The sequence below is a fragment of the Contarinia nasturtii genome, unplaced genomic scaffold (genome assembly GCF_009176525.2).
Source record: "Contarinia nasturtii isolate CC-2019 unplaced genomic scaffold, AAFC_CNas_1.1 Cnas_scaffold_1240, whole genome shotgun sequence".
NCBI lineage: Eukaryota > Metazoa > Arthropoda > Insecta > Diptera > Cecidomyiidae > Contarinia > Contarinia nasturtii.
Genome location: NW_022198581.1, coordinates 4,262,038 through 4,283,288, shown reverse-complemented (window position 1 = coordinate 4,283,288; position 21,251 = coordinate 4,262,038). Strand labels below are relative to the sequence as shown.

At 34.2% G+C, this 21,251-nt stretch overlaps 1 protein-coding gene across 10 annotated transcripts in view; it reads right to left on the bottom strand.

Annotated features, from left to right (window-relative positions):
* The window catches only part of LOC116344967 (endothelial zinc finger protein induced by tumor necrosis factor alpha), a 34,285-nt gene extending 24,124 nt beyond the window's left edge, over nucleotides 1-10,161 (bottom strand). For 7 of the 10 annotated variants that reach the window (XM_031773847.1, XM_031773841.1, XM_031773846.1 and 4 more), the window contains exons 1-2: nucleotides 10,117-10,161; nucleotides 7,820-8,756 (exon numbers count right to left, since the gene is read on the bottom strand). The gene's annotated coding sequence lies outside the window, so the exon portion shown is untranslated. Of the gene's footprint in view, nucleotides 1-7,819; nucleotides 8,757-9,090; nucleotides 9,260-9,818; nucleotides 9,838-10,116 lie in introns of those variants that run through there. The other 3 variants (XM_031773844.1, XM_031773842.1, XM_031773843.1) reach the window with 3 other exon arrangements.
* Between the last annotated feature and the right edge of the window lie 11,090 nt (nucleotides 10,162-21,251).

The following is a 21,251-nucleotide window of genomic DNA, read 5'->3' as shown; positions in this document are numbered from 1 at the left end:
AAACACGCATATTTATGTATCCGAAAACTTTATATGATATCTTAATATTATCCCTTTCAAAAACTTGAGATCCATGAGAAGAATTTTTGAATTTTAATTGCGATTATGCACAGAAATGCTGTTGATTCGATGCTGTATGAAGAGACAAATAAGACCTTGTGTTGCTCATTTTTATTTTTTCATTTAGCTTACTCATCGATAACAAATGTGCATCGTGTTTATGCCTGATTTTACTCATGCAATCTTTTTTAATTTTAAATAAAATTGTCGTTTACTAAATTAAATTTAATCATCGTTTTAACTCATTAAAATAATATCATCAGCTTCAATCTCGCTCCCGTAATAGATCGCATTCACTTTGTTTTTCTTCTTTTCGCACTCTATACTCTCATGTGACTGTGAGCTTATATATTATTCAAGCGATCGTATATTATTTAATTTTATTTTGCGATAAACAAAATCGATTGATTTGTGTGTTTGCTAGATGCTCGTCTAATCATTTTGTTATGAAATACAGATATTACATTCAATTATTTGTCCGAAAACAGTATTAAATGATAAGCAAAATCCATTGCGGATTCAAAACTGTGAAAGAAGCAAAGATGCGATTTTCTGCACACTTGCACGCTGAATAATAAATCATTGTTTATTCATTTTTACAGCGAAAATTTATAACCAGTACACGTGTCAAATAGTTCACGTTTGCTTGAAAACAAATAGTTAGAAAAAAGAGTTAAAATAAAACGAATGGCCGTAATACAGTACAACTTCGATTATCCGACGAGCACGGAACCGACACCATAACGGATAATCAAAAAATACGATTAACGGTAATCACATCAATTTATAACTTTTTTGGCCAAAATCAAGGTGTCTTTTTTACGAAATAATTATGATTAATGGAGGTGCTACTGTACGACGAAAAGAGAAAGAATTCAAGTGCTCATTTGTTGGATGGTTTAAATCTCTTCTACGAAATACTAGTCGATTGAATTCAAATAAGTGCAAAAATTCAGGCTCTAATACACAATCTTTCACTCTGTGAAACGTATTAATCTGAAAACTATTTGAAATTGTCGAGAGCGAATGATCAAATGCGCACAACCACCCGCCCGTCAGCTCGTTTGCCAATGCTAAATTCAAAAATAGTGTGAACACTGCACACGTACGTGTCATTATCATTATGTCAACATCACTGCTGTGTTTACTTTGTTCTTTAGACTCCTGCTTTGTGCGCTCCGTTTTTATTTTTTCTTTCAATAAGAGCATTTCAAGAAGATAACGCGAAAAACGAATTGCAACTCTGATCGTAACTCTCTCAAAAAGTAGCACGCTAACCTGCAATAATATTCGATTAACAAACACCGATTACAAACAACAGCAAAACGTTTACAATATAAATGCAGTGTGATTAGTTTTCCGCATGCAAGAGCTCAATAAAATGATCTCAATGTATTTGTGTGCACTATATTTCAAAATGAATAATTGGTTGCCACAAAACTCAATATGAGCTTTCTCGTACCACCACGGTGAATGTGTATGACGGTGTGCACGAAACAAAAATCACCACAGCCAGCACCACCACCGAGTAAACTTATATTTTCATCTGAAATTCTCAGTTCGGATAAAACTAAAAGTTTTGATGGTAATTTTGTCCCTTCTATTTGTGTATGCATATAAAATCCATCGCAGTCAAACATTCTACGGTTCTATATTTCTCTGTGTCGAGCATTTTTTTATGTCTATTCCGCTCTTTATTCTTCGCTCCATCTGTCTCGATTTTATTATGAGGAAAACGGGAATTAAAGTTATCGCTTTGTCTGGAATTTCATTCATTTGGTATTAGCGAATGTTATGACTCAAGTTTTGAAATAGTTTAAGTTTATTATTGGGGCAGGGACAGGTAAAGCGAAATTGATTATGGCATGCATAATACGAGAATGCGGATGACGAATGTTTTGGTGCCGTTTATTTGGCCAAGCATTTAAACCATATAATAGGTGCATCACGTGGTGTTTTGAATTTATTTACACTTATAAAACTAATATCACACATTAAATTGTGCAAAAAGACGGTAAGTACATATGCTCAAATGACATGGAATAAATGTGTCAGTCATAAAATACATCGACTATTCTGATAGCAAATGATAACATAATTAGTTGAAGTGTTAAATCGGCAAAAGATCCATGGTGATGGATTATTATTTTTTTTTTTAATTTTACATTGTTTAAACGAAGATTTGTCTATCATAAGAAATCTTATCTAAAAAGAAATGTGAGTTACAGACGAAGAATGGGGCTAGATCAAATGATGGTAATTTTTGGTTTGAGAAAGTGAAATACGGAACCATTGTGTTGTTTTTGAAATGAATCGATAACTAATTCCGTATGATAATCTCTTAAAATAATTTTCTATTTATTGCCAAGAAATCATTATGGTTAATAATATGTTTGAAAAGGATTGGATTCAAATGGTCCGTTGAATCGCGCTGTGTATGTGTGCGTGCGCTCGCGCGACGGTGTGCATTGATTCCTAAGCAATAATCGTATTTAATTGTGTTTATTGACTGCAATCTCATAATTAACCCAATAATCACAAACGAGCTATAGAGTGGTTCGTGATTATAGTGTTTGTTGTTCATTTCGTCGTTGCCTCTTTTTTTTGTTCTATTCCGACAATTTTATTTTATATTTACAGTGCAATAAAGATTTTCTTATAATCATCGAATGCAGATCGATTTCAGTGATGATATTACGTCTTTTTTTTGCGTTGTTTCATCTATAAATTATGTATCAATTACACGGCTAAGCAAACGGGAGTGCACAATTATGTATTTCACTCCCGCTCTCTCCTAGCAAAGCTCATGTGCGATCGATGTATGTTTGTATTTTTGTTTCGCCTGAGGATCAAACTGTGAAGTGAACCGTGTGCATGCGTGGATTGTTTAATTGTAAAACGATTTGTAAGTTGATCAATGTAATTTGCACCCGCCAATTTATCCGCACATTCATTGGTTTTGAATCGACCGTTTCCAATATTTTGTTCTCTTTCATTCTCTTTTCTACTTTCAAATACACTCTGGCTCTCACTCTTGATGAAGTGCATAGTTGACGATTTTTTTTTTCTCCACTTTGGAAATCTCTATTTACATATTGCATTTTCACATTTGCTTAAATAGCAGCGCGAACGATGACGTCGCCATGACATTTTTTTTTATATTCATACCAAAAGCCTTAACCAAAAGAATACGAAACAGAGTGAAGAGAGAGTGCGAGATAGAGAGAGAAAAAAAAGTATAAAAAAACCGAGTGAACAGTAACCAAATAAAATGAATTATTCGCTGACTGAGTATATCGAAAAGGCGAAAAACGAATTCGATTCCGCTTTGCAATCACATACGCAAATTGCAGACGCTGCATTTAAAAAAAAATGCGCGACGGTGTACATGGAGAGCGCATTTGTGTCGACACACAGTATGATGTACATGTAGTTTCTTTGCCTCTTCCCTCATGCCAGCTTTCTCGCTGTTCGTCTCTTTTTCGCGCTTCGAATCAAATATAACACTTAAAACATACAACCAAACGGAATATATAATATTTTATTTTCGAGAGACAAACGCAGTAACTAAATTCAATCGCAACTCATGAGCTCTTGTTCGCGCGCGCACCCGCATTTGCACTCGAACGCGGGTGAAAAAATATATATATATACATGATATTAATATCCAACGAACAAAATGAGTGTGAGTATATGATTCGAGTTTAAGGCCGGTCACAGGCGTATGTTTCAATATGTACACATTGCTCACACACTATCGTATCACACACAAGCACGCATGCACACACACACACACACATTATACAACTTATTGCGAAAAGGAACGCACGGATCAAGCCACATTTTATTTTTGTAATTACATACATATCTCTCTTGCTTTCTATCTATCTATATTTCTATCTCTTTTTGAATGCGCCAGTTATAAAATGCTAATATATATATATAAAAAAAAAACAACGAAAAAGAGAGATACAAAACTGTCAACAACACATTCTATAAATATTTCTTTTTACAAATGTAATTGAATGGTTTTATTTCGATTTGTATTTTATTTCTTCGGGCAAATCATGTATAAATTACCACTTTAACACAGGTAATAATTCTTGCATTAATATTGAAAATAAAACAATTAAACAGCAAACGATGTGATATGTCATAAAACTCTTCATTAAATGAAGCTTTCAAAATGATGATGATGAGTGTGTGTGTGTGCGTGTGTTTGGTTTTAGAACCATTCTCAAGATCGAATGCGTGCAATATATTCATAAAGAAAACTGATTATGGACGAATGGTTAAAAACATGCAATAAAATTAAGAAAATAAATTGCCTATTATGCAAATAGAAAACATAGGCGCGCGAGTATCAAATAATTGAGTAGATGCATCTCATATACACATATATGTGCGTACGGTCTCTGTAACATAATGGATGTGCAGAAATAAAGAGTTCGAACGAGTACGTTCATTGTGTGAATCGTGTGCTTTGTGAGTATGTATCATGTGATCGACAAATAAGTTGCATATCTCATATGAATGACTGAAATTGTGTGTACGAAGCGCATCATTGGAATACAATGAATTTGGAATGAAACGAACAAAACCATATGCAGTTTGCGTTCTTAGCAAAAGCCAGGCTTATTTTCTTCGACGAGTGTCTCGACCAAACAGTTTTTATAACTGCCTCTCACTTTCGTACGCATGTACTTAAACGAAAATTCCGACTGTGGACGTTTATTTGTTTATTTTTTTTCTCTCTCTCTCTTCTCTTATTCAGTTGTGTTTTGTCTTTCGCTTCTAATGGGCACCGTTTTTTCAGATTTTTATTTGTTATTCGTGCTTCTGCTGAAGTAAATATTTTAAAAGTGCATCCAATTGTATTTGTTGTATTCTCTCTTCCATTCTTAATATATCTGTTGTCCTTCTTTGGGGTTTTGTTTTGAGGGGGAATTTCTTAACAATTGTTGGAAATTGATTTGATTTAGACAAAGTTTTGGCCTTAATAACGATCCGATTCTACGATCATCTTAATAACGATCAAATGTCAAACAGAAGCAGTCTCTTCACTTTGGAAAATACCACTGAATGCAAAAAAACAATTGACAAAACAACAATCAATTTACCAATGAATCACCCGAAAAAGTAACCGCACACTCAGTGCCACTGCATGATGCATGATTTTTGCGTATATTTAATACTCTCTTTCTATTCTGATGCTTAATTTTTAAGTGCTCGCATCTCATTCACGCTGTTTGCGTCTGATCATTTATCCAGAAGCGTTTTTTTTTTAATTTCTGTATGTGTCTCTTTTCATTTGGTCTTTTGTATTTTGCGCGCGCAAATACAGTTGAATTGTATGCGTTGGAATTTTGTATATATCGCTACACTTGGTGTAATTCGATAAATTAGCCAAAATCAACTGGAAGTTAAAACGTAAAATGCAAACAAAACATCCAACAAACGGCACAAAATATAAATAAATAGAGTGAAGAGTGCAAGGCACAGTATAAGATGTGTGTAAAGAGGCAAATACGTACTCAACTGAAATGGCAATTTACAATTGTAAATGGGAAAGCGTGAACGAGGCGTAAAAAAAATAAACCGCTGAAAACGCAACGACGCCAAATAAATTCAAATCTAACATAAACAAAATTCAACTCTCAAGTTTTTATTGAAATTGCTCATTTTAAAGCAGCATCAGCAGCTTGGTTAATTCAGCCAAAGCAAATATACAGCGATTTAAGCGCACGATAAAAACCCTTTTGCATGCACTTTCTCGGCTCTTACTGATGCACTTTTGCATATATTTGGTTGTTGCCTTTTTTTTTAAGTAGAATTTAAATATTAAAAGAAATAGAGTTTGATTTCATCATTGCTTCACACATGTTGTTTATATATATATATAAATTTTACTATTGCAGGATGTTGTTTTAGGCAACGATCTTTACGAGATTTACATTTTCCAAACGTGATCTAATGCACTTTTATTTATCCAAGACACTACATAATGCGAAATTATCGATTGATTCCACGCAATTCAATTTAGCGCTACACATCGAAAGATCTTGCAGAGAAAGACACGGAAAGTCCACTGCAAAATATAAAAAAGACTTTGAATTTTGTGGAATTTCAAAAGCAGAAAATTCAATGGATGAATTTGGATGCATCTCAGTCAGTAGCGCCCGTCAAAATACTAAGGCAGCAATAAAACATTCAATTTGATGCTTATCCGTATTCAGAGCTCGACGATTGCCTTGTTTTATTTTCAAAGGGCAACTTGTATTGAGAAAGAAAAAAAGAAATGCGCCTAAAAAATTGTCAATAGCTTATATGAGCTAAAATAATGCGTTTTTCTCATCATTAGTTACTGTTTTGCCGACTTAAAACTGATAAGATTTGCTTGCACAAAATCATATTTGATGTGTATTCGAATGCAAATTCAAAAAGCCAAATGTTATCCTCAAAGAATGCGCCATTTATTTATTTTTCTTTTAACCTTGTTTTAATGAGTAAAAAGATCAGTGTAATCTATTTTTAGTGGATCACATCTATGAGCATCGTTTGGCATCTGATGATTAGATTTGTTTACGGTTTTGATTAAATTAACGTTTTATTTGTAACGGAGAAAAAATTATTACTATCATTTCATGTCATATTAAAAATTTGGATTTTCCACACCACATTTATTGAAATTATTGATTTTTTTCACGGATAGATAGCACCAGATCAACTGATGTAATGTAATAAGCTCTTTGTATTTCCTATTTGGTCAATTTGATTTTCAGCCGTTGCTAAAAAAAAGGGATGCTATCGCCAAGTCAATATTTTAGTTTTCATGCCATTTCAACTTAAATTTTATACGCTTATTTTTTTGTATTGGACGAATATCAAAATACGAGCCCTAAATGTAGTTTCTCGTGAAAGAAGAGCATAAAAGTTTTTAAACTCTTGCACTAATTTCAAACTTTTGTCGAAGCACAATTTCTTTGTTCTTCGCCCGAAAAATGTCATTTTCGATTTGAAGACGTTGAAAAATAATAAAATCCATTTTCAAAAGCCTAAAATGACAATATATATGTAGAAATCATTTCGATTAATTTCGAACAATATTTAAAATGAAAGTAGACAGAATTTGTACAGCGCTATATCAAATTGAGTGGTCGTCGGCATTTTATCTTCTTTACAATTTTTAATACCATCACGTTTTCGACCATTGAACGATTGCTTTTTTTGTCATACTTTAATAGTAATCTATAATAAAAAATACATGCAGCCTTCATAGCACTCCACTTGAGATTAATTAATGAAGAATATTTTGAATGATTTGTTTAAAAAGCAACAACAACAAACAAATAAACGGAAAAAAATTGTATTTAACTGCACCGAATTCATTACCAATCAAATGCAAAACAATGCATTCACAATGATACAAAGAGTCACTGTATAGTTGGAGTGAGGTCGGTGCCAATACGGTAACAATTCTAGCCAACCAAACAGCAATCAGTGAAAAAAGTTATGATGAATGGAAATTTAAATAAAAATAATATAAAGAAAACTCAAGAAATATTTTGTTTTAAGAAAAAAGGACGCAAATAAATAAAAAAAAAAAATTCGTTTTAACGAAATGAAAAGAAAAAAATATGTGCACGAATAAAAATAAATATTGTGTTTTGTGTTAGTGTTCCTTTTATCGATTGTTTTTGGTTTTAGTTCAAACAAGTAACGATAAAAAACAATTGATTTAGTTATTTATTTAACTCACTATTTGTTTGCGTGTTATGAGTGATGAATCGCAGGACCGCTTCGCTGGGATGTAGCACATTCAAATCGAAAGAAATATTTAAAAAAAGTTCACACCGCATTCACGATGATGTTTTTCTTCGTCGCAGTTTTTTTTTCAAGATTTTGGTTTGTTATTGTTTTTGGCCATTTCATTGATGCCGCATTTTATTCGACTTTGCTACCGGCATGCACACAGTGTCAATGACTGTAATTAAGTGATTCAGATGAAAATTGTCCAGATATTATCAACACGAAAGAACCAAATGCATGCGGGATAATACACTTAACTTTTTTTGTTGTTGTTGTTGTGTTTTTTTCGTTCAACAAAAGCATAATCGGTTTTATTTTTTGCACGTAAAACAATGTTTATCCTGGGGCGTATTAAGTAAATTGAATGATTTACAGGCGTTAACAGGTTCATAACAAAATAAACACACACCAAAAAATGTTTTGCTTTCACGCACTCTTTTTTTTTTTAAATTCGTGTGGATTGAAATTGAAAACAGGCGATAAAAAAAAATCGGAAATAATATTTCTTAACTAATCACTTTAATTGAATTTTTGTTTGTTGCGCTTTGTCGTAGTTTTTTTCTGTTGCAGTTGTTCATGGTGTTTTTATTCATCACTTGTTGTTGATAGAAGCGCACATACAAAAGTTATTTTTATTTAAACTGAACTTCTGATCACTTTGACGCTGTTTTTGCGAACCAAATGAAATGGATTTAAGTAAGAACAACGTTTTATTTTTTAATAAAGAAAACAACAGTTAAAAAATGTGGTCAGCACTTGTTTTTTCGGGTCAATTTTGCATTAAATTCCGTAATAGTTGCATTTACTCTGTTCAAAGTTGTTCTTTCAGTGCGTTTTTTTTTGTTTTGAGTGAGAGTTGCCGAAAAATGAACTTTCAACGGTCCTCCCTAGGTGGAAAAAAAGAAAGAAAAAATAGAACGTATAAATAATTGATATCAATATACTACTTAAGGTGTTAATTTTTCAAGGAATGCTCCTCTATATTACAATATTCAATCGAATTTTTTTTCCCCGATTTTTTGTTGTGTCGTTTCATTAATGTATGTTTTATGTGAAAATCGATTAATAAATTTCAAAATAAAATCATCTCTCATCAATGATGGGATAAATTTCATGTCGCGTAATTTCTTTGTAAGCGATTTTCAATATCAAAATGATTTGAACGACATCGTATTAAAAAAAAAGGGAAGAAGAAACACAAACACCAAAGTAATTTTGTACACATAATTCCGTGACTGAAGAAGCAAAAGAAAGAATCGAACAAAAAAAAAAGGTTTTATGTACAATCGTCGTCATCGTTGTTCACAGACATCCAAACGAACGGTGGCCAATCAAAATTATAAATCGGTATTATGTGTATGGACACATCGAAAACCGAAACCCGATAGAGTGAAGAAAGAAAGAATGAATGTATATACAGAAAAAATATTTTTTTTTTTCTTCACTTCGTCAAGTGCACTGGTGTGTGCCAATATAATATTAATCATTCGTGCGATTGAAAAAGCAAATGCGATAGAGATAGAGTGTTTTTATATATGTATACATATTATATGAACGTCACAATCGCAACACAACTTGCACAACCATATTGAGCACTGTTTTATCCAGTTTGACAATTAATGAATCGCCACAAACGGAACTGCCAGAAAAGCCGACTAAGAAATAAACACACAACGCATATTCACATGTAGGCAAATTCATTCAAAACATAACATCACAAATCAGCCACAATGAAACGCACAATACATATTAACACAACACACAATAAAGAGGCTAGAGAATGAATGAGCGAGTGAGAGATCCTGCGAATAAAACTAAAAAAGACAGTAGAAAGTCATACAACAACAACAAACACATCAGATGAGAATTAAATTTCTCAAAAATAAAAATCACGACCAACACACGATCGAAGCAGCTAGAGAAAAACCGAAAAATTCGTAAAAACGAACCGTGATTTATAGCAAACCAAATAAACAACTTGAAGAGTTAAATTTTAAATGCAATTTGGAAGTAAGACACGCACGCACGCTGAACATCGTCAGGACATTTATTTGGTGTTTTTGTTTTCATATGTGATACAAACTCACTCACTCGATCTCTCTCTCTCTATCTCTCTATCGGTCAAAAATGAAAATTGTAGCAATAATGCAAATAAAGAAGAACACACGAAAAAAACTACAACAATAGCAACAACGACAACAATTACAACAACAACAATAACAAAATGATTGAACTAAATAAGCGCACCGCGTTTTTTCGGTTTGTCTGGCGAACACTTTAAAGCAACTTGATAAACTAACCGGAGAACCCGCGCGCTTTTACTTGATAATGCTTTTTTGCGTTCTACCATTGAGAAACATACATATACAAACAAATATAAAACTGAGAGAGAGAGAGAATGAGACTCAATGTGGAGAGAACACATAAAGAATGCTCGTTTCTGTTGCATCCACATATTAAAACTGGATGGGAATCTATATTCTATAGTATATATTCCAAATGTATAGAGTGTTGTAAAGCGCATACAGTGCGCCCAACAAGCACGAAGCGGAGGTGGCGGCTGCTACAATATATATATAAAAATATATAAATACGTGAAAACAACAAATACAAAAGTCCAACAACGAAACATCAGCCAGCAGCAATTGTCTCTTTCATTCGTGCAAGATATTCGTTTTTGTCGTTTTTCTTGTGCCTCTACTTCGATTTTTGCATTTGCTTTGTAAACGCGCGCGAGTTATATTTATTTTATTTTTCGTTGATTTTATTTTATTTTTGTTTGTAGTTGATATAGCTGTTGCTGTTGATTTCTTCTTTTTTTCGGTTATTCTGTTAGTGTGCAAAATTTTATAAAATGCATCGGTTATTCGATTGCCTGTGTGTTCTAATGTGGAGTGATGTTCGTTCTCTTTTTTTCGTACGCGCAACCCGTACGCCTTGTCATCGTTGTGTGTATGTCAAAATGTCTTTATGGCCATTTATGAATACATACTTTATGGCAATGTCGTATATATATAACTGGGCAGACATGTGTTAAATCGGCAAAAATAGTTAAGCAAATGTGCATTCGTGCGATTTGCGACTATTTAAGGCCGCGTAAGAATGTGTTGCTTATTCGGGTCTCCATCTGTGAACACACAGAGAGTATATTTGAGTTTGTTCAAAGTTTTGTGGTAGCGCGCGCGTTGTCTTTCACATTTATGAACACTCCACTCCGCAATGCAAATGTACCAAAGTTCAAAACTAAAATCAATTATCGATTGCCAATTGTATTTTAAATATCTGAATTAACCGAAAACTGTTGTGCTCTATGTTGATTGAAATAGTTCGGCGTGAAATGAAAAGGGTTCATTCATAATTTTTTTTTGGCGCATAAATGATGGCCAATACAATCATAACGCCGTTTCTTGTCACCATCATATTTGCCGTTGTTATTGTCGTCGTCATCGTCGTTGTTGTTAATAGCTATATTCGATTGTGGCGCACATTACATAACCAAAAGTCTCATATCAAACTCTCAATCAATATAAATGCGCTAGGTCGCACAAAAAAGTGCATCTCTTTCATATATTACCGACAAATTCATCGGTCTGTCTTTTGTATCACATAAAAAGTCACATTGAGAAGGACCGACAAAAATATTACAAGAAGATCCGTTGTGCTTTGCATTTATATTCGTTTTCATCGCGTTTTGATGATATTCTTGTGTCTTATTGTGCACGTATATGCGTGTGTGCGTGCCATTTACCAATGTAACCGAAGCGATGCAAGAAGAGGTGCATGAAAATTATGTGCGAAAAAATGCATGAAAATTGGTAGTCGCGCGAACTTTTGGTGTGCATTGAAATTAAGTAGCACGTGCCAATGTATGTTCAACTGGCAATTTGCAGCGGTAATATACGGAGTCCGCGAGCGCGATCTCCCGAACTCTTGACTCTCACTCTATTATACACTCTCCTGACACACACACACATACACACAAGCGTACGGATACAAATGGTGTACATCTTGCACGGCGCGCTGAAAAAGTGCTCGTTCCATATCTTATTGTGCTGTAGATTTGATTGTTTCCTATCGTTTTTTCTTGATTCTTCAAGTCACACACACACACATACACATACTTCACCTCGCTTTCGGCATTCTATTCTTTTTTCCCTCTTTCTTTTGCTATTACTTGTTTCACATTTCAAATGAAGTGGAAAGTGCTTTAGCGGTCGTTTGATCTTCAACCATGAGCATTCGATGATTAAGTCGAACGATGAAACATTTTATTTTTGCCAAAAAAAAAATTGTTCGTTTTTTCTTTTACTTTTTGATGCTTGAATTCATATTCATGGAAATGTTTGCCATTTGAACTGTATGGAATGCATTTTTCTTCATCTCCTTCTCCTTCTCTCTTTTGAGTAACTTGTCAGCATTTTCAGCTTGTGTGTGTTTTAAGAAAGAGCTCACGAATACAATTAGTCATCAAACGTTTTTTTCTTCTTTTCTATGGATTATTTTGCAAGTCATATAAAACATAATATATATTTGTTGCCATCGTTGTCGTCAATCAAATTGCTGTTGCTCTGTGTGCTCCGCATGTTTAGTTTAATCCTGTCTGTGGATTTTTGCATTATTTTTGAATGTGCGTGCTCTGTGAATGTATATATTAATATTTTTGCACCGCATACAATTTTTGTGCCACACACAACAATTTCCAGTCTAAACATAGAAAAGCGCGGCCCTGCATGTATGTGTGCTTCTGCATGTGTGAGCGCGCGTGTGCATATAAATGTGTGTGTGAGAGAGTGTATGGTTTTGCGAATGCATTTGGGGAGACACACAGAGCAATCGTTTTGATCCCTTTTGAACATTTACATCGCATCATTGGCATTAGCATCAGTTTCGTACCATTTGAATATGCAAACCAATTTGCAATTTTTTTCTTTTATTTAATTCTTTTTCATTCGTTCGTTCATTCGTTGTGAGTCGATTGCATTTTTTTTTTCTCGCTGTTTCTTATTCGTTTACATTGCTATTATTCATTCGTGTCGTTCGTTTTGTGCCTTTTTTCGTTCTTGTTGCTAAATGTTTCAGTATTTTTTATTTCATTGTTGTTGATCTGTTTGGTTTGTGAGCACGTTTGCTCGCTTACTCTCTAGTTGCATTTTCTCTCGCATAATGCAAACAAAATTCGTCACATATCTCGCACGTACACACAGTACACATATATATATATATACATACAGGACGCGCGATATACAAATCGAACACACAGTTAAACCGACACTAACTCCCTCACTCTCGCACAATATCGATGATGAGTGTTTGGGGCCAGAGTATGAGAGTGTAGTGGCTATTTTTTGTTCACTTCTCTCTTTTTTTTCTCTCGGTTTATTTGTTGTACGGCTGTTGTTTTTCGCTCTGAAACGATATCCGTATTTTGTGTTGTGTTCGAATGTAACAAATGGTTCGAAATGTGTGCATAATATTTTATTGCGACGCAGCGTAAACGAAACGCGAAAAAAGAAGATAAATTGATGTTGGCGGTATTGATGTCTCATTCATTTTCTGTTATTCTCGTTACTGTTTGGGCAAAAGAGATGGTGATATGCTTTGTAGTTAATGCATGTAACGCATATACACCATATTATTGACTGCCGTGTGCCGGTCGCGATATACCACATAGACATAGACATACCTTCGGCATTTATCTAAATATACGCTCTGTAAATCAATGCGATAAAATTGAAAAAAAAAAGAGTATGAACGAAAAACAAAAAAAAAAATATCGCAAAAACACGCAACAGAAACAAAAACAAAAACACACCACTGCGGAAGATAGAGAGAGTGAGAAAGAGAAAAGCAAATGTGCATCGCACTCCGGTATGTACTTCTATTTTATCTGTTAAAAATATGTGTTCAGTGATATTCATTTCGTTGTGAACTCTTCTTCTTCTCTTTTTTTAAATACAAACGACTCTTTTTAACGCTATATCTTTATCGTTCAATTTGCTCTCTTTCTTTTTTACTCCTTCTGTCTGCTTGCGGCTGAATGAGAGGGTCACATCATATACATAGCTGTAAATCATGAAAATCCCTTTTTGTAGCGAAATAGGTAAACGACTGATATATCAGCCTGTTTATAGAGATGCATTCAAATTCAATGTAATGGATTCGATCACACAGCGAATGAGTTATTGTATTCAGATAGATTCAATGTGCTCTGAAATAAATTCTCTGCTCCTCGGATTAAATTGTCGATTTGCACGCCTCTCAAACAGTTCATTTAAAAAAAAATCAGATAGAGAGAGAAAGAACGACTACAAAAGTTCAATTGAATTTAAAGTTTTTGAGTTGCATTTAAATGCGATAAAATCATGGATAATCCAAATGTACTTATTTTTTATTTCATATAAGCTTAACGTTATGACATTTCCAAGACACTCAATTTACGCCAAGTGGAGTAGATTTTACTCCAATTATAATTTGTGTGTACTGAATCATGCTCTTTTTCTTCTCTAGCCGAAGCGATCTAGTTTTGTTTTTTTCGTATTCTTCGGATACAATTTTCTTTCTTCGACGCAAATACACACACTCGTGTTTCCTTTAATATAGTCTTTGTGCCGATCGTTCTTTTTTTTCATTTCGTTTCTATGCTTGTGTATTGAATGTTGTAGAGACCTCACGTGGAAAGAACGGGTTTTTATCTTGTCGTTTTCTTTTCTAGCAAGCACTTCAAAATTATATTAGCACGCAAAAGATTCAAATACCGACTTATGATGACTTGTTCATGAAAATTTACCACTGAACGTTTCGTTGTGAACATCGTTCAAATAAAACGGCGAAACAGAAGCTCATCGAAATCCTAAATGGCAATCAAAAAGACAAGCGAAATAAAAAGAACACAAACAATTTTTTTTTCTTTTTTCTTTAGTTCGATATAATCAAATGTGTTGGAATTTACCAATTCTCGATGATATTGTCGAACGTCAAAAGAAGAAAGAAACCAACGGAGAGCTGTTGCCGACCGTCGCCTTGCCTCACACATACGATACCATCTACTTTTAAAAAAGCTGATCAACTGATCGAATCCAATTCAGTGTGTGTACGATGCATTCGATTACAACAACGCGTTATTAATAGCAGCTGTAGCAGAAGAAGAAACGATACTAGACGATAAATATTGTGATTAGACCCAACCCAATCTGGATAAAATAGATCTTTTATGTCGCGATCGTGCTCCTGTAGAACAATTTTTACGAAAGCACAAATCAAACTATACCGCGGCACACATCAAACTAAACCGTGCTCATGACTCGCGAATCACATACACACATACCGATTGCATAGCCAGTGTGTATGACGTACATTTTGGGTTCTAGATACTGATTCAACAAATATTAAAATTGATTCGACACTGTGGTATGCTTTAACTTTGAATAATATCAAACTACGTCGACCCAATGTTATTTTCCCAAAATACAGAGTTCGAAGTAGAAAAAAAACTGTGCTCTATTTAATACTAAGTCAATAGCATACAGTTTCAATACTACACTTGACTTTTTTGTTCATTTGATTTTTTTTTCGGTGATGAGTCAAGACTCTAGCATGCTCTATTTACAATCGTCGTTTAGATGCTTTTTTCCACACATTTTTACAACGAAGACAATGATTATGACTGATTGCTAATTTTGAAATTTATTGCAATCATTAGGGCTGAAGTTATAAATTGAAATATTTAAAAGGAGAATGAGCTGTTGTTGCATATGCTTGATGCTTTGATTTAAATGTTTAGAAAAAGTTTTTGGCCCTTTTCATCTGGATCTTTGTTAAAAACGAATGTTGTTAAGTAAATGCGAAGAACTGATTGCTTTTCGGAACAAGCAAAGTCATTTTTTGTTGAAGCTCATGTTTGGTAAAATTAATAGTGTTCTCAGTATAGGCCTGAAATATCTAAGCATGAAAATGGTTTAGTTTACAATTTTATATTTCATATATTGCATCAGCAGTAACATCAGATCAGATGGGCTAGATCTGTAAATCAATGTATACACACAACTAATTCGAATTCAAAAATGTTTGGGTATTTGGTGTCGCGCGTGGCGTAATTTTCAGAGTCGAGAGTGCGAAAAATGTTTCGGTGCCGGCAAAAGCACCGTGACAAGAATAAACGGTAATAAATTGAAAGAAAAGAAACAACAATGTGTGTGTTGCGCGCAAGCAAAGAAATATAGGCAACTTTAATAACAAACACACATACGGCGAAAGAAGAAACCACAATCCAATGGCCAATTTTTACTTATTCTTGTTACACTCTTTCTCTCTTCGTTCCCTTTTTTTATTTCGTTAAGTTGCAAGTGCGCGCATGCAATACGTTCAGATCTACAGCAAATAAATTAAAACCGGTTCCCATTTTCTTGAACGTTACATCTCTTGATTATGGTGCTGTTCTGTGTTCTGATTCGGGAACTCAATGCATCGCAATCGCAATTCGGTTTTTTTTATTTTCTGTCTCTTTCTCTAACAATCGAGCGCGCATACAAAACGATCCATATCAATTGCATGGCAACAACAGGAACAGCAGAATACGGTTCACAAGACAGAGAGAGAGAAATCGTCCGCAACTATCTGAACTATTTTAATTATTTAATTTTAACTCGAACCCGGCATTTGGCTGGTATTTATTTCTGATTATGGGCTTTCCTCTGCCCGCAAATGATTATTTCACCTTTTTGCAATTACTTTCAGTCCTATCAAACAGCTTTGAGGCAGATACAAATACATCGGCGCATAAGAAATATAGCCACAAAATACAAATTCATTTAAGTCTCCCGCGCTCGACTTCGCACTCTCTACTCCTATTTCATTTGCGTGCCCATTTTCATTCGCCTAGAAAATTTTTGAGTTCTAAACGATTCATTTACTGCGATGTGATGCAGTTTATGTATGCGAATTTCAATCGGTTGTTCGGTGTTTTTGTATTTATATTTTCATTTGGCAATTTTTGTATTATTATATATCATCGTCATTTACAAAACTTGTGATTCAAATGCAACCAAGTTAGAGCAACCAAGATAGAGATGAGCAAACAGTATAATCATTGCGCTTGATTTCACTATCGCCAAAGTCAAACGAAAATAGCAGCAACAACAAGAAATTCGATTGAGTTTCGTATCAAAGGGCATTCAGCTTATCGATGCATGAGCACATCTCGTTTTCATATGGGAAAATGACAAGCAAATCGAGGTTGAGAATAAATGTATTCGACATATTTTGCTCTCTTCATAATACCGCCGTGCAAACATCATCGCAAATTAATCATATTCGTGGGATGCTCTGAGCACACATACGTGCACATTCATTCAATTTTCTGACATTTGAAACAATCACTTTGTTGCTCGGCTTTTTTTTTTCATTGCCATTTTAGAGCAAAAGAAAATTTCAAATGGCATTTCGTTTAAACGATTTTCAATCTTTTTTTGTTAATGCTTGAACGTGGGACTGGAACACTTTTTTAGAATGCATCACCATTTCAAATGATTTATTCATTATTAGATGAAGATGAGAATGTCTCATTTATTCCTTTTAGACACGCCAGTTTAGTGATTCAAAGATGCTATGTTGACGCACAAAATGATATTAAAAAATCTGGAAAAACTGAAATGGACACCTTTGGAACAAAAAAAAAACTTTAAACTTTTTGAAACTTTGTGAAATAAAAATTAGTAAAAATAACAACATTTCCAAGGATCAACATAAAAATTGCAATTCAACTAACCACAAATGAAACGACTAGACAAGATTCGGTGAATGTTTGAGGACTTGTACAATTTTTACATATCAAAAGTAAACCTTGGACCTGGCCAAATATCTCTTAAAATATCAAAGGAAATTCGAGTTTCTTTGCAAAGAACGTTGAAAAAAAAGAAGCAACAGTTACAAAAAGAGTACCTTTTTATTGCGTGCAAATAAGAATCTCTTCTTTTTTCTCACTTTCGCCGAAAATGCCGAAATATCCTCGACACAAAAAAGATGTTTGTGTTGCACGTGGCACGGATTCAATGCGTAAATGTGCCGAACGACTCACTTATGTACCGTGAACTTAAAGGCATTTTGTTTTAGTTTGATAGTTCGTTCGTTTTTTTGTTTTTTTTTCGTTAAATTTTTTCTTATCTGAATTGTGTTTGGATGCCGTTCGGCAAAAAATGTTGATGTAGGTTCGAATACAGTTCTTCTTACTTACACATGAACGTTGTTTTGCGTCCAAGTCGAAAGCATTCAATGCGACAGCAAAGTGTCCAATCGAAATAAAATAATATAACGTAATTAATAGAGATATATCTTGAATATTTATTTCGAAAAAAGAAAAATTGATAAGTGGAGGAGATATCGTTTCTGTGGTAAGGAAATCAGCAATTTCAATTCAATTTCCACAGGGAAGTAGAATCGTGTTAGTGTCTTTATGTTGGAAATGAAAATAAATCTGTCAATAAATGATTAAAGCCTTATGGATATTTCATCATGTTTCGACGTCAAATCACCATCAATTCCAATCGAAATCAATGTTCACTGTCTAGCTTTCGTGTGACTATTTGATGGGTTGCATTTAGACAGTTGCAGCACATTTGAAGCCTGCCGTAGCAAGAGAAGAGAAAAAAAAACCCCAATACAATTGAAAATGTTGTTAAACAATATTCGATCAACGAGTACTGGTGTCGATTCGTCAGACCGAGAATTCCTTTTATTCTATGGTTGGCATTGTGTAAGGTTTTTTTAACGCTCTCCCTCTCTTCCTCTTTCTCTCACGTGATTGTGATTTCCCATTCGAAATAGATGGGGAGTGTTCGTTTTTTTTTTCTCGCTGGTATTAACGATTTTTTTTTGCTGATATTTTCCAATTGAATTTGATTTCTGCCGTCGCTTAGTGACTCAACTCGGCTGAATTCAGTGAAAACGTACGATGAGACGGGGAATGAAATCGAGAAAGAGAGAATCGAGCCGGTCGTCATATCAATGTTGTTGGAAATTGAACATGAATGAAGCATTTCTTGTTCATTTCAAAGGTGGCTGTGCATTGGCACAGACACACACTCAACTAGAGTAGCACAATGTTAAGAGTAGAGTACAATAGAAAATAATGTATATAATTCGATATATGCTGTTCAAATGTGCATGCCAAAAACTAAGGAAGCATTTCGTTTAAACGTTGGCATGTTGACACATACAACGAATGTTCGATATGACGGTTACATGGATGCACATTATTTTCATATAAAAATTCCATCTATGAATGTGTGTGTGTTTCGTTTGATTCAATCTCGCTGGATGGGAATGCGAGGGAGAGATAGAGAGCTGTAGAGAAAGAGCGGGACGAGAGAGAGAGATAGAGATAGCGTGAGAGAGAACAAAAGCGATAGTAACGATGCGAAAATTGAATTGAATCCTTTTCTGAAGTTTTTAAATGGCATTATATATTAAAAGAGCGAAGCAAGTGAGCGATCATTGTTTGATTTCGATGAGTTATGCCAAAGTCCAAAATGCATGGAGACACCAAGCATTGCAGAAAAATAAAATTTCTGAATAACGAGCACATTTCGAGTACAGAATGAAAAGGATCAATGAACTACTTAGACCGACAGAAGGGCAAACATGAATATGGCTGCAATAATAACAACAACAACAACTAACGAACGCGTACCGACCGATGCAGAGTGAGAGATAGAGCCAAACTATCGCTGTATGCACCCATGCAATGAATACATATAAATCGTATGAACGAAAAAAAAAATATATCTATATAATATGTGTGCAGTGTGCACCTAATGAATATTGTTGTAAACGCATGGGCGTACTACATTCAATGTTCGGCCACATTTTGAAATAGATTGTGTACTTTGATGCTTAAATTCAGTGCATCTCTTTTTGATTTGTTCCCGATGCTACGGTCACATAGCAAAAATCGAACAACAGCGATGACGACGATGAAGAAATGGTATGGCATCGTAACATTTGCTTCAAACTGCATTAACTTTTTCGTTAAATATCTCTCACTCTTTCACTTGCTCGCACACACGCGCTCGCACACAATTCAATGTCTCGTTGTTGCAGTTCGCGTTGTTCAGGCATTGTGTGCAATCTATGCTCACTGAACACTGTTCACTCAAAACGATTTGAACTTGACTTAAGCCATTTGATTTTATCGCCGATATACCAAGCCCTTTGTAAATTGAGTTAGGAACTCTACTACTCATTCTCTCTATCCTATTCTATTTTTATCTGGATTCATTCTTTGTGCCTTTGCGTTTTTTCGGCCAACATATTCTGCATCAGCGTTCAAATGGGCTAAATATACATCAATATAATTAAACCAATTATATTCATGCCATGCATTTTTCCATTCAGGTGTGAACTCAATGGCTCTTTGCAAAAGAAATTTAGTTTTATGCTTCAGATTCCATTCATGCGAAACATTCTTTGAACATTTTTTATCGACGTGAAATATTTTTTTAATATCTGCACCTTTTACACTTTCTACGTCTATTCACAAAAACTGACTATAAACAAGCATTCAAGCATTGTCCATAGCATCGGAAGTTGGCGATACAGGGGAATTTAAATTTCAAAAAAATTACGAAACATCTCTGACAAAGTCCTTATTTTACATATGTTCAATTCCAGAGTAATTCGAAATTTCTCTAGGGCATGGGGTGGGCTGGCAAATTGACCCTGTAGACTCCTAGTTTGAATCCATAACATTGTCACAAGTTTATATCCATTAGTAACAGTCTTTAGTTCTCATTTTCATGGTGTGCGTTCAAATTAGGACTCATCATCAATTAGCATTGTTCACCGAAATTTTTCTATCGTCATAACGAAGTGGAATTTTCGCATAATTATGCATATTTTTCGAATAAAGTTGTTTACCTAGAATTGAAAACCGATTTTCATTTAGTCACAAATGGATTTTTTTCTCATTGTCGTCGACCGTTTTTGTGTGTTTTCTTATAATTGAAATACAATTTTAAACCATTATTCGTTAATACTTTCTATCTTAATATAAAGCATTCCATTTCAAACCTTTCCATTTGCTTAAAAGAAACGACCATTCATTTTATTGTCAACTTCCAGAAGATGGCGTTATCTTCAATCGGTTGCGCTTTTTATAAGCTTACAAAACGAAAACTTGCATCAAGTTCAATTTTTAATAAAACACATTTGATTGAATCCATATTAAATTTTATTGATTTTGTTTCTTTAAAATTTCAGACGAAATAAAAGTTCATGCATAAAAATTGTCGAACCATCGAAATCATAAATTCGTATATTCTGGCATATTCGTAAAACTGTTGTGCACAAAATTCATTAAAAAACATTCAAAAAACGATGAATGAGTCTCA